The following is a 13,996-nucleotide window of genomic DNA, read 5'->3' on the forward strand; positions in this document are numbered from 1 at the left end:
CCAACTAGCTCAGATATTTGAAGAATACTAGCTCAACTCTTGTTAATACAACCACTTAATCTTGAACAACCAAGAACAAATTTGATGTTTAGGAGAATGTTGTATTCTTTTTTATTTTTTAGCTAACAATTTAGAAAGAAAGAGTTTGAAAGAGGAGATTTTCATCCAAGTAAAAAAGCTAGAGAAGAAATAGAAGTATTTCGTTCATTTTAATCATCCCACACATTGCAAAACTCAATCATGACTAACACAAAAGCCTTTACAAGCATTGTACCACTCATAAATTTGGTAATGGGTGATGTTAGAAGAAAATATGATAGAGAGAGAGAGAGAGAAAGAAAGAAAGAGAGAGAAAGAAGAGTTAGTCAAACACTTAAGGGGCAACTATAAATAATTTTTCATAGTCAAACTTAAGTGAAGAACTCGGTGTACCTGTTGACAACAGAAGAAATGACTATTTGAGTTGACAAGACATTGCACTAGCTGACAACAGAAAAGAAGATTGTTTGACTTGACAACACAGTTTCAGTTACAATAGGAGGCCACTATAAATAATTATTCATATCCATTTTAATTGTATCACATTACAATTTTACCTTGCAACTATGGACTCACTTGTACCACTTAGATGGAGCAACAAAGAAGAGGTCGCTTTGGTTCAAGCTTAAATCATAACTGTAGATGAGGATTTTCCACCAGGTCCGCCAGAAGTTCACATTGGATCATTTTGGTCTCGTGTCTGTCATTTGTTTCACCATCAAACGGGGCGTACTCAATATCAAAGAAGAAGAGATGTCAAAGCCATGTTTCTGGATTTGAAAAAAAGGTCAAGCATTTTCAACGTATTTACAACGAGCTGGATAATAAACATGCGAATATGGATGAAGACATTCTCATACAGGTGGCTATGGAACTATATTGTTTCAAATCTAATGGTAGGGAGTTTACACATGGGGAGGCATGGAATCTTTGAAAATTGTCCCTGACTTTTAATATGCATGTTAGTTAAATAAGATTAGATGTAGAATGTTCGTTAGTTATGTTCTTTGTTTTTGTACGTGTGTTTTTTTACTCGTTTAATGTATGTTTTTTCCGTAATGATGATTAAACATGAACTAAGAAAACACATCCATAGTCATTTCATTAAAACATTAAGCCATAACTAGTACATAATAGGACATGAAATGCAACGACGTACATGAATAACTACTACATAATAGGACATAAAATGTAAACGTGGTACATGAATAACTACTTCTATTTGGGAGGTAGCAGGACCACCCTTTCATTTGGTATTTCCCAGTACACATGTGATGGTATAGAATTCACCCTCTCAGATCCGAATGCATCTCGATACACGACAACAATCAACTTATAATCAACCATTTCGTGAATGGCTTTAGACGTACGGGTTCTTAGAGATGCTATAGCGTGCCCACATGGTATACCACTTTTTTGCCATTTCCCACAACTACATACCCTATGTTCAAGTTGTACTTTCCTGGTGTCGAAATTGTCATCGACTTCAAAATGTATCCCCATAAATATGTCTTGCCTCCCAATTATAAGACTTGTTCACACGCTTTTGAACCTTATTCTCAGCATAAGGGGTCACACCAACAGAAATCCTCCTTGCAATATTTGTTAATTTGTAAATAATAACACAATAAAAAACAAACTATAAGTATAAAGTTACCTACAATTTCATCATGTTCATCATACGCTGATTGTATCGACTTATTGATTAACTCAATTATCGTTGGTATAGGTAACTCATGTGTGGAGGTGGATATATTTTTCACCATTTCAGGAATATCAATCAATTTAACATTGTAACATACTTTAGGGAAAAATGTTCGTGCCCATTTTGAAATTGCTATATTGTTAAGCCAGAAAATTGGACTCCTAAGCAAGGTGCTGAAAGGTGGATTCCTACATGCACTTTGCAAGCTTTCCAAACACAAGTAAAAATCATGAACACTATATGCATTGCATGACTTCCAAAACAACGTTTCGACTTCCATATCATTATGTCCGACAGAATCTCGTATTTTTCGAGCTATATCTTTAGGACAATACCCATGATACGAATCTGGGTAGACTCTCTCAACGGAAAAGTCTATTTTATCACATAGGTTGCTTATGAAACCAACCTCTGTATCGTCACCTAAACATTCTTTTAACTTCATCATGAACCATTCCCAAGATTCCTTACACTCTAAGGTTCCCAAACCAACTGCTAAGAGTAGGGGTTCATGGTTTCCGTCCAAAGCCACTGCAAAGTACATTGTTGTCAGATAGTTGCCAAGTAGGGGTAAATAACCCACATATATTAATGGTATCATACACCTAAGGAAGGTACGGATCTGCATAAAAAAACATACTTATATTAGTGACAAGCAAAATCTAAACTGGGTACATTACCTACAACTATTAATTAACTCAATAAAATAAAGATGTTATACCACGCAACTTAAAGCCACGAAATAGAATTGAAAGCAGTTGGTATCTGTTTTCTTGATGGTTGTGAAAGTATTACAATTTGTTCTTTCAAGATTATGCAAGAATATTGGTAGGTGAGAAAAGTTTCTTTCGGTGTAAGTACTTATTTTCACAAGCAATGAAAGTGTTTTACAATAATCACACGAATCAAATTATAATTATATACAAGTTTGTGCTTGTCTACACTTCATAGTTCAACTTTTTGGATTCATAGTCAACCCAGATGATTTCATAGTCAAACTTCACTGATCGACAAGACAAGACATTTTACTTGTCTTCAGTTCATAGTTCAACTTTTTGGATTCATAGTCAAACCAATTGATTTCATAGTCAAACTTTATTGATTGACAATACAATGCAGTGTACTTGTCTGTAATAAAAATTCTTGTATAAATGGGTAATATTCACTCAATGAAAATTATATGTGAAGTCAGTCATATTTGATCAAATAAATCAGGCGAATGGTATACTACAATTGCGGAGGTGAACATATCATTAGGATATCGGGTACAGCTAAAAACCCAGGAAGATTAATTTACGCTTGCCCATATATGGTATCATGATCTTTAGTTCCTTGATATTTACGCCCTCATATTTATATGACAACTATTCTTCTTGTCTATCTTTAAATTACTGGGACCAAAATGTGGGTTTATCAGTTGGGTTGATGAAGAGAATGACCAATCTTCTATGGTAATAGCTAAGGTAGCTAAGTCTAATAAACAATTCCAATCAGAAAATAAGAAGTTAAATATAGCCTTGGTTTGTAGTTGGGTGTTGTTTTTGGCAATTATTGTTTACAAGTTGTAAGCTTTTTAAAATTTTGATAAGTTTGAAGTTGTAACGTCGGTAAGATGGTGTATTTGTTGTTATGGTTAAAGTTTTGAAGTTGTAACGTTAAAAAAATGGTGGAGTCGTTGTTATGTTTTAACTATTGAAGTTATTACTACATTACGTATGAAGTAATTATTATTTAACGCTTGATAATCAAATCCAACATTCATTTACATATATATATATATATATATATATATATATATATATATATATATATATATATATATATATATATATATATATATGTAATCCAACTACATAGGACCAACACACGATCCCCAATAAATTTTTGGCATCCTTTGACAAAACTCTAAAGCTGTAATTTTTTGGTCAATAAGTTCACGTATTGGTTGGTCTGAAACTAATTGTTCCATAAACATACAAACGAAAACCCTGCAATCTCCCAACTCACCACTTTGTTGGGGAACATTTGTTTCCAAAATGAATATCATATCCAATGGAATCCTTGGGATGTTCCTCTGTGCCCAGTAGTTTATCTTGTCTAAATGATCTGCCACCTGAGCCGCAAATTTGCTAAGGGTTCCATCAGACTCGAAATTTTTGTAAGTACTACTACCGAGACTGTCATATAGATAGACTTCCATTGACTCCAATCGTAGTTCCCCAAATTACCAGTGATTAGGAAATGAATGAATCGACATTAGGACCTATACAAAATTTAAAATAATAATTATGTTTACATAGCACGATACAAAAACAAAACGACAATAATGAAATTAATTTCAAAAAATAAATAGCACTTTACCGTATCCACATTCCACCAAGGAACTATGAAGTTGGGGTATGTAGCAATACCAGACATAAATGCCCTCCAATCAAAACCATCCTTGAGAACATGGAAAGCAAAAAAATTTGGAGACATTATTGTATACCGATCACTATCAAATCGTCTCTCCATCAATAGTCTAATCCAAATCGTCAGATGCTGTGAAAGTTATGATACTTTTGTTATTAATTAATAAATAAAAAACAATTACAATAATAAAATAAAAGATAGTTACCGCTTCATCCAACCATCCGTTATGTGTACGCCCAAACAATGCACTCCAAAACTCTCTATCTAATACCAAATTGTACAAACGGTACTCCACGTTACATGCATGAAAAAAAAATTAAAACAACCTCACCGCCTGCTACATAAGGTTGCAGGCGCAAAACCGAGAAGTCATGAGCAACATCGAATGCTGGAGGAGGAAAGGGGGTTGTTGATTTGGCATCAACCTTCTTTTTTGGTCTTCGCTTTTGCTTTGGTGTCGTGTGTAACTAAAACAATATTATAATGATTTAAATCATTATGGTATCATGCATTCACATAAAAACTTAAAATAAGGATATAAGCTTTTAAATTCAATGAACACGTCGGCGTAAGGAGTACACCTATACTTTGATGGATTTCGAAGCCTAGGTCTATCGGGTGTAACTTTATTGCCATAAAAAACATGATCATCAAAATGATTTACGGTTTCTATAATTATTACCTCTTCCTCTAACACCTAAATTAATAAGATATAATCATTAATAAAAAAAAATTATGAATCTATTAACAAACAATAAAATAAATGTAAGTATAGCAACCTGTTCATATTCATTATCATCAAAAGCGAACACATGATCATCGAATTGATTCGTACTTCACCCCGCTTTGTGTATCCTCTCGTCCAACTCCTACATAAAAACATTTTAAATATTAACAAAAGGTGCCTTAACATTTAACAATTTAAATCGTATTTGTAATATATATATATATATATATATATATATATATATATATATATATATATATATATATATATATATATATATATATATATATAATAACCTTCCCGTCTTCAATATCACCAAAACATTATCATTGGCATTATTTTTATTCATCACCTCATCATCTAAAACCTACATTTTCAGCTATAAAATATTAACAAAAATTTACAAACTTGTTAACATATTATATCATAAATGTAAGGTGTCACTAACCTTTTCACCAAAATTTGTTTGGAATTCAGCAAGTTTCTCAAAAGTAATGTTGTTCCATATGCTTTCATTATCCACTTCTTCTACAAACACCTTAACAGGTTCTCGGTTCATAAACACCTGTTGCCCGAGTGCATGTAGCCATTTCAACACCTCCTCTAAGCTTGGTTTCCCACTATGTCCACATCTACCGTGAGAGTGACCACTAGAAGAGATACTAGACGAAGATTCGTCTTGTCTCCTAAAATGGTCTCGTACTGGGGATGGAACTGAATTTTGTTCACCATATACATACTTTTGACATGACATATAATAAGAAGTCGTCATCTCATCATCATTTGGTGACATGCTATGTCTTGGTCGCAATCCCTCCTAAAACAATTTAACATATTAAAAATGCAATCATGAATTTTTAAAAATTAAAATAATATTTTAAAACCTTTGTCATGTAAAAAATCTTGTTCACATTAACCCATTTCAATTTTTTGATACCACTCCATCGTTTGATCCTAGGTCTGTCTCTGTTTTTTGGTAACGCAAATCCACAAGCACGAACAGCTGGAAGCATCTCATATAGTCATATCTACAAGTTTCACAATTATAGTAATAAAATTTAAAATAACTAACATAGCAATAACATCTTACAAAATAAATATTTAAAAGTTTGGCGACGCTCCGGTAGTGAAAAATATCTATCTATCTTGTTCCACGTATCCTCAAGGTCATCATAGGTAAACTCGGACAGATAGCTACCCCAAGCAAAATTGTCAAAAAATAAAAAATAATTATAATATACATTAACATTAATAGGGTAAATTACACCGATCGTCCTTCATGTATATGTCCAAACGCATGTTTAGTCACTATTTTCAAAAATTAACTCGGACCGTCCCTCGTTTGCTTCAAACTTGCATGCATCATCCCTGATATGCGTTTTTATTGAAAATGTAGTCAATGCTAGATCTAAAATGACCATAATGCCTTTAGTGTATTTATTTTTCATTTATCCTTACTTATTCTTTTTCTAACTTATTTATTATTTTTTTATTTAAAAAGGTAAATAGTCCCACCACCCTTTTTAGTCTCTGTTCTCATATCATGTACTCATCTAAGAGAAACTATTGTATCATCGTCTTAGCTTACCAACACCTCCCAACACCGTCGGAAACCAGTGGTTTGCCACTAGAATTAATTGGAAACCACTTACCTATGCTAATATGTATTCTGAAGCTTATATACAACATGAAAGACGAATAATGGAAACGAAAAACATCTCAAGATACAAACCATCATCCTTAAATCACCATCATTTTCGGTGATGTTCTTGACTTCACTCGTACATCCATGGCAGATAAATACAACCGTCCCCCCCCCCCCCCCCCCTCTTTCTTTAATCCATCATTGTATGTCCCAAAAATCAAAACCCAGAACTTAAGCTACACACAACCCCCAATTAGAAAACAAAATCAAACATCAAAAATTTGTGTTCTAGATCTGCCATGGATGAACCTCGTGTTCTTGTTCATAGAGTTCTAGGGTTTTTTTTTTAGGTTTACTCTCCTAAACGATTTCTGTAATTTCTTCAAATAATTTTCTAGGCATGAGTTTATAGATCTAGTGGATCGATGGGAATGCGTTATAGATATAGATGATTGATTTTTCATAATTTTTATAAACGATTTATGATATTTGTAAAAACGTTTTCAAGGATTTCTTAAAGCATTGTGTTAATATTCTTGAATTCGGAACTCAAGATCTTCATATGTTTTTCTGGGATTTGTCAAAATGATTTCCAAACGAGTGTGTGTGTTTTATGATGACTTGGGATCTCAACATTAATTTTGATATCAGGTATTTTTCACTAGTGGTGGTGATTTCCGAAGATGGTTGTTGGATTGCTGCAAATGGTCGGTGGTGTTGAAGCTCCGACTACCAATGAAGGACTGGTTCAAGAGAGAGAAAGAGGAAGATGAGGGAGGAGTGATAAAAGAGGGTGAGACCTACTAATTTAATAACTAAAATAATTATATAAATGAATTAAGGGTAATATAAATGAATTAAAAAACATAAAAAGAAATTAGTAAGGGAAATATAGTCATTTCATGTCAATAGGGACCAAGTGTGCAAGAAAAAACAAATACAGGGACGATCCGAGTTAATTTTTGAAAATAAGGACTAAACGTGTGTTTGGACATATGTACGAGGGACGAATGATGTAATTTACCCACATTAATAATGTGAAACTTTCAAACTAGACAAAAAATACTTGTTCCACACATCCAAATTCTCGGCAAAAAAAAAACAGTCTTGAGACACCCAGTCATTTATTTCTTTTCCCAGAAATCCTTCGTACAAAACGTATATAAGACACACTCTAAATGCATCATCGTCCGTAGCTTCTAAGAAGGGATGATTTAAAATAAAACTTTTCAAGGGACAGATTTTCATCGAACTATTTGTATGGTTCGGAAATAGACGTTCCTGCAATAACATCTTTTTTGACTACTAACTTTTTTTTTCTAAGATTTTTTTCCCAATCATTTTGGGATACACACCAAAATTAAACCGGTTATCAAACAAAACTCTTCCAGGCCATAAACTATTTTTGTATCCCCCAATCTAAAATATAATCGTTTTATGCCATCTGGGGATACTACAACGTCCGGCCGTAGCTGATGAAGAAACATTTTATGGAATATCAATTCGTCCCCTTGTAAATGAGGGACACCTAACAAGTAACAAAATACACTATGTCTAAAACTTTTGCGTCGTGCACCATGCAACACCTCCAATACTTCCCAAATTTTGCACCATGATCCTTTTAGGGTGACAACAATTTTAACATTTAAATTTATATAATCATGCTGAAAAACAACATATTAACGATGCATAAACCAACGTGTAGACTAAAAATATATAACCATATTGTAACCAATTATTTTCTTTAAAAATATATGGATATTAAATGGAATAAATAAACCAACATTCAAATTACAACTATTTTCTTTAAAAAATATCCGGATATTAAATGGAATAAATAACCAACATTCAAATTACAACCATAACAATGCATAAATCAACATATAGACTAAAAATATGTAACCATATTTTCATAGTAACGACAAGTAAATAAACACTAATTTAAAAAACTAAACTGCATTTAAACTAAAACTATGCAAATGTAATACCACACCAATCAATAATAAGAATTATCTCATTAAAAAAACTTATTTCACTAAACTTATTAACAAAAATTTACCATATGTACAACAACTCAATGCACACTTTACGCATTGTATACTTATACATTCATACAACCACTAGCCAAATAGCATCAAAACTTCAAGGCTACTAATAAATACTACTCTATCTATCAAATACGACACAACTACCCAATAACACACAATATAGTTTGTTTTTTTTTTTTTTCAAAAACTAATAGAATAAATCCTAAATAAACAAAACATACATTTGATAAATGTTGATTAAAACACAAAATGAGTTAAGATCCTACCATATTTTCGGGATTGTTGAAGAAATCGTCCATGATAATTCTGAGGAAATCGCAGAGAGAGAGAGAGAGAGAGAGAGAGAGAGAGAGAGAGAGAGAGAGAGAGAGAGAGAGAGAGAGAGAGAGAGAGTTTCTCCAAAAAAGAGTGAAAATGAAGGAAAAAAACGTTTTTATAGTGCATCCCACGAAATCGAAGATGGACTACACAAAATCGCAGATGTACTGTTCCATCTGTGAACGTACAAGTGCCTAAAGCACATATATATGCTTTTGGCACTTGTACGTTCGCAGATGGGAAAGGCAAAATCACAGATGACTTATATCCATCTGCGATTTTAGTGGCTAAAAATACAATTTTGGTTTTTTTTTTTTTTTTTTTTTTTTTTTTTTGGCTATTTTCCACAAAGTAATTAGTATATTTGGTTAAATTTGCAATTTTCTCTTATATTTATTTGTATAACAAGGTTTAGTGGTTTGGTTATGTTGACGTTGTTTAAAGTTAATCATGTAAGGGTATTATCCTAAAATGTAATGTGTATCTAAGGTCTTTATACCGTTTGAAGGTATGTGGAACGTAAATGAAAAGTTAGTTTTTGTATGAAAATTAAATAATTGTATATAAATGATTAATTTATAGTTTGGCTTCAAAATAAAACCATATATTTTTATACCTTAATAAGCATTTAGCTTTAAATACTGAATTTTAAGAGGTACAACCCTTAAAACATCATATACAACTACTTTATGTATAAATGACAAATCAGATCTTATTTATATTGAAGGAGTCAATCAATCTCATAGCATCCCTGTTATTAAGGGGTTATTATTTTGACCTAGCTCTTTTCCTTATTTCAATCCTATGTTTAGCCGTCATTTGAGGAGAGATTTGAGGTCAAGAAGACTTATATCCCCAAATATCCTTTTCATTTCATCATTCTCATTTCATTCAAAATTTGGATCGACCCCTTGTCAATTTACAAAAATAACACCCTGTTCCCGAGTTCAATTTAAGGAGAGAAAAATAAAAGGAAATGGGTGGAAGTGAGAGGAAAGTAAAAGAATTTGGTGTTTCCTGGTTTCATTAAAAGAAGGAATTGAAAGGAAATTGAATGATCACTTTCCCTTCTAACTTTCCTTCCGAGTTGGAAGAATTTGGAGAGAAAGAACAAAATGTTTAACTTTCCTTTCACTTCTCTCCAACTCAGGAACACAATAGACAAATTTCTTTTCCTTTCTTTCTCTTCTTTTCTCTCCTTACTTTTCTCTTCTCTTCTTTTCTTTGCTACAACTCTGGAACCGGGTATAAGTGATAATTCTGTTTTTTTTAATGTTTTTTTGTCATTTCTTGATTATTTCTCTACACCCCAAGAAATTGATTTTTTTTACATAAGCTTCTATAGAACTAAAGGACGAACAGTTTTGAAGAATACGAAGATTTTGATGAAACCACTTCCATTTTCTGGTGGAGTCTCATGCAAAAAGGTGTGTAAACCCTAATTTGATGATGATCGCTAATTATGTCTGATCTGATTTCATCAAAAATGTGTGTGTGGGTTGGAATCTGGAAGGTAACGACATTGATTTTGTTGTTGGATTAGGGATTGCAATTTAGATCAAATTGTAATGGCGAGTTTGATAGACCTATGTAATTAGATTATGCTTTTGTCTCATTCTCATCTATCTATATGCATAAAGAAATAAGTTAGAATTTTGTAGTTGCTTCAATCTATGATTTTGTTGGGTTATATTTGTTTGTCATTAGCTAGGTATGAGAAAGGGGGCTTACATGTTTGGGAGAGTAGATCTTTATGATTTTATCCTTGAGCATCCAACCATATCTCGATTTCATGGTGATCAACTTTAATCTTCCCTGATACAACAAAACTATTAACATGACATTTGGTTGAATTGTGTTTTTGTAACTTTAATTTTTTATGATAGTGAACTGTCTATTTAGCGTTTCAGTTTTTTATTTTTCTGTATCTTCTCATTATTCTTTATAGGTAGTGACTGATTATATTTTCTTATAAAAGTTGATTGGATATATTGTCTTTGTAGGATAAACTATTTTTTATTATTATTTAAACTTATTTAGCTCAAGTCCAGGTTGGAAAGAAGCAATTAAAAGCGTCTAAGAATTTGATGTACTTCTAACTTCTAAGGTTATTTTTTGTTATTTATCATGTCTAAAGCTTCAAATGACCTGCCAATTTGTTTTGTGTAAAGCTTTTTTAGGAATTGAAATGAGTAGGAAATTGGAGTAAGGGAAACTAATTTGTTACTTTTTTTTGTTGGTTGTAACTAGATTAGGATTCAATGATACTTGAAATAATCTTTTAAATTTTATGTGAGTTTATATATTTACATTCATTGTAAGTATATATAAATAAAATTTCAATTTTTTACTTATTTTAATGTAATGCATGTAATAACAAGTTTATTTCATTAATATGGGTGTTATATGGCATTTACAAGCAGGCCTAGAAGCAAAAGTGTTTTTATGTTGTTTGAATATGTTGTAAATTTAATTAATAAACATTTTAAATCACAAAAATGTTTAAAAAAATACTATTTTCATCACTTTTTTTTATCAAAAAAAAAATACCGTTTTTTTTAAATATTTGTGAAATATTGTAGTAGAATATTAGAATATTCTACATATTTGACAAATCTAGTAGAATAATAGAATATTCTAACATTCTAAAAATCACTTTGGAATATTTACAGTTTAATACTCTATTAAAATATTTCACATATTTTTCAAAAAAAATGGTAATTTTTTTAGATAAAGAAAATTACAAAAATAATAATTAAATTTTTTTTTTCGGATTTTTCTTTTTATTTATTTTTAGATTGCGTCTCACGTTCTCACAAAAATAATATGGTCTAAAATGCATGAAAACCATTATTAACCAAGGAACAAAAAACAATCTTTTTTCAACTTTTAAAACTTATTTTTTATATGAAAAAAAGATATAGAAATTCAATTTATCCTTATCAAACTCAATTAAAATTTACTTTTTTTTTCGTAAAATTCACAGTGTGAATCTATACAGATTCACAATGTGAATCTGAATTGGTGAATCCGAAAAATATGTAAGCATTCACAATGTGAAGTTATGAATTTAGATATTTATAATTTTTTTTTTATAAAAATAAACTCTAAAACTTGAAAAAAAAAATTGGTTCATTGGAGGACCATTAATAATGGTTCTCTCCCTTATATATATATATATATATATATATATATATATATATATATATATATATATATATATATATATATATATATATATATATATATATATATATATATATATATATATATATATATATATATATATATATAGGGTTAGGTTCATGTGAGACGACCTAATTTTATGAGACCGTAAGACGCATTTTTTTATTTATTTTATTTTTTTTAGTTAATTCAAGTTCCGAAAATAGTATTTAAAAAAAGAATTTTTGGATTTTTCTATTTATTTTGCATTTTAAAATTATTTTTTAGAATATGTACAGTGTAATATTCTATTAGAATATTTCACGTATTTTTCAAAAAAAACGGGATTTTTTTTTTTAGTTAATTTAAGTTCCGAAAATAATATTTAAAAAAAGAATTTTAAAATTTTTCCATTTATTTTGCATTTTAAAATTATTTTTTAGAGTATGTACAGTGTAATATTCTATTAGAATATTTCATGTATTTTTCAAAAAAAAAAAACGGGATTTTTTTATTTATTTTTGTTTTTTTTTTAGTTAATTCAAGTTCCGAAAATAATATTTAAAAAAAGAATTTTAGGATTTTTCCATTTATTTTGCATTTTAAAATTATTTTTAGATTTGGTCTCACGGTCTCACAAAATTAGAATGGTCTCAAATTAATCTGAACATATATATATATATATATATATATATATATATATATATATATATATATATATATATATATATGTGTGTGTGTGTGTGTGTGTGTGTGTGTGTGGGTTCAATTGAGAAAATAAAAAAGGTTGAGAATGGGGGAATCATTCTCAGCCACTTATTTTATTCAAGCATAAAAAGACACGGTGACAAACTTGTAAATATGAGAACAACTTTCAATCTCAAATACGTATCTGTAGTTCAAACCCATTCATCGTTCATCATCCAAATTTCTTCTCTAACTTTCAACAATCATTCAGATTTCTTCAATTAAACCATCATCAACATCATCCAGTGCTAATCAATCATCGATCTTCGTCAATAATCAACACGATTCAACAGTTAACAACAAAAATTCGTTTTTGGTTCTTTTAATTCAACCTTCAATTGTGCTTGAATACGATCAGATCTTCAACATCTATGATTAATTGTACTCCCATCGTTATTAGATCAACATCATCGATAATCAACAAAAATCCACTTCATATCATTCATTCAACATCGATTATCAAATAAAACTTGAAAATTGAGGTTAGAAAAATATCAAATCGTTTTTTTTAAGATTTCATATAATTCTCTATCAATCTACTCTTTTGTAAGATTTAAATGGTCAAAATATCATGTTTTTAACATTTTAAAAAAAAGTTAAATTGGATGCACTCCAACTGTTTGATGAAATGCATGAACTAAATTACCACGTTATATTTATATATGAATATTTTTTCTCAGTATATGATTATTAAAACAAAAAAACAAATATGCAAGTCCGTATGTTATTCATATGTGAATAACATATAAAAATTATATATATTTGTGAAAATACATTGTAATATTCATATGTGAATATACTGTGTAATATTCATAAGTGAATATATCATATAATATTCACAAATGAATATACTATGTAATATTCATATGTGATATACCATGTAATACTATGTAATATTCAGATATGAAAATATTATCTAATATTCATAAGTGAATATACCATCTAATATTCACAAGTGAATATACTATGTAATATTCATAAGTGAATATATCCTCTAATATTTAAATATGAATATACTATATTTATTATATGCTATATTCATATATGAATGATACTTAAATTGTAAAAAAAAAAAAATTAATCATAGTTTTTATTCATAACTGAATAACGAATGTACTGTAGTAAAAACCTGATTCATTTTTATTCACTTATGAATAACGATAGCTGAAAATATAAAAAAAAAATAAATT

The sequence above is a fragment of the Lactuca sativa genome, chromosome 5 (genome assembly GCF_002870075.4).
Source record: "Lactuca sativa cultivar Salinas chromosome 5, Lsat_Salinas_v11, whole genome shotgun sequence".
Lineage (NCBI taxonomy): Eukaryota > Viridiplantae > Streptophyta > Magnoliopsida > Asterales > Asteraceae > Lactuca > Lactuca sativa.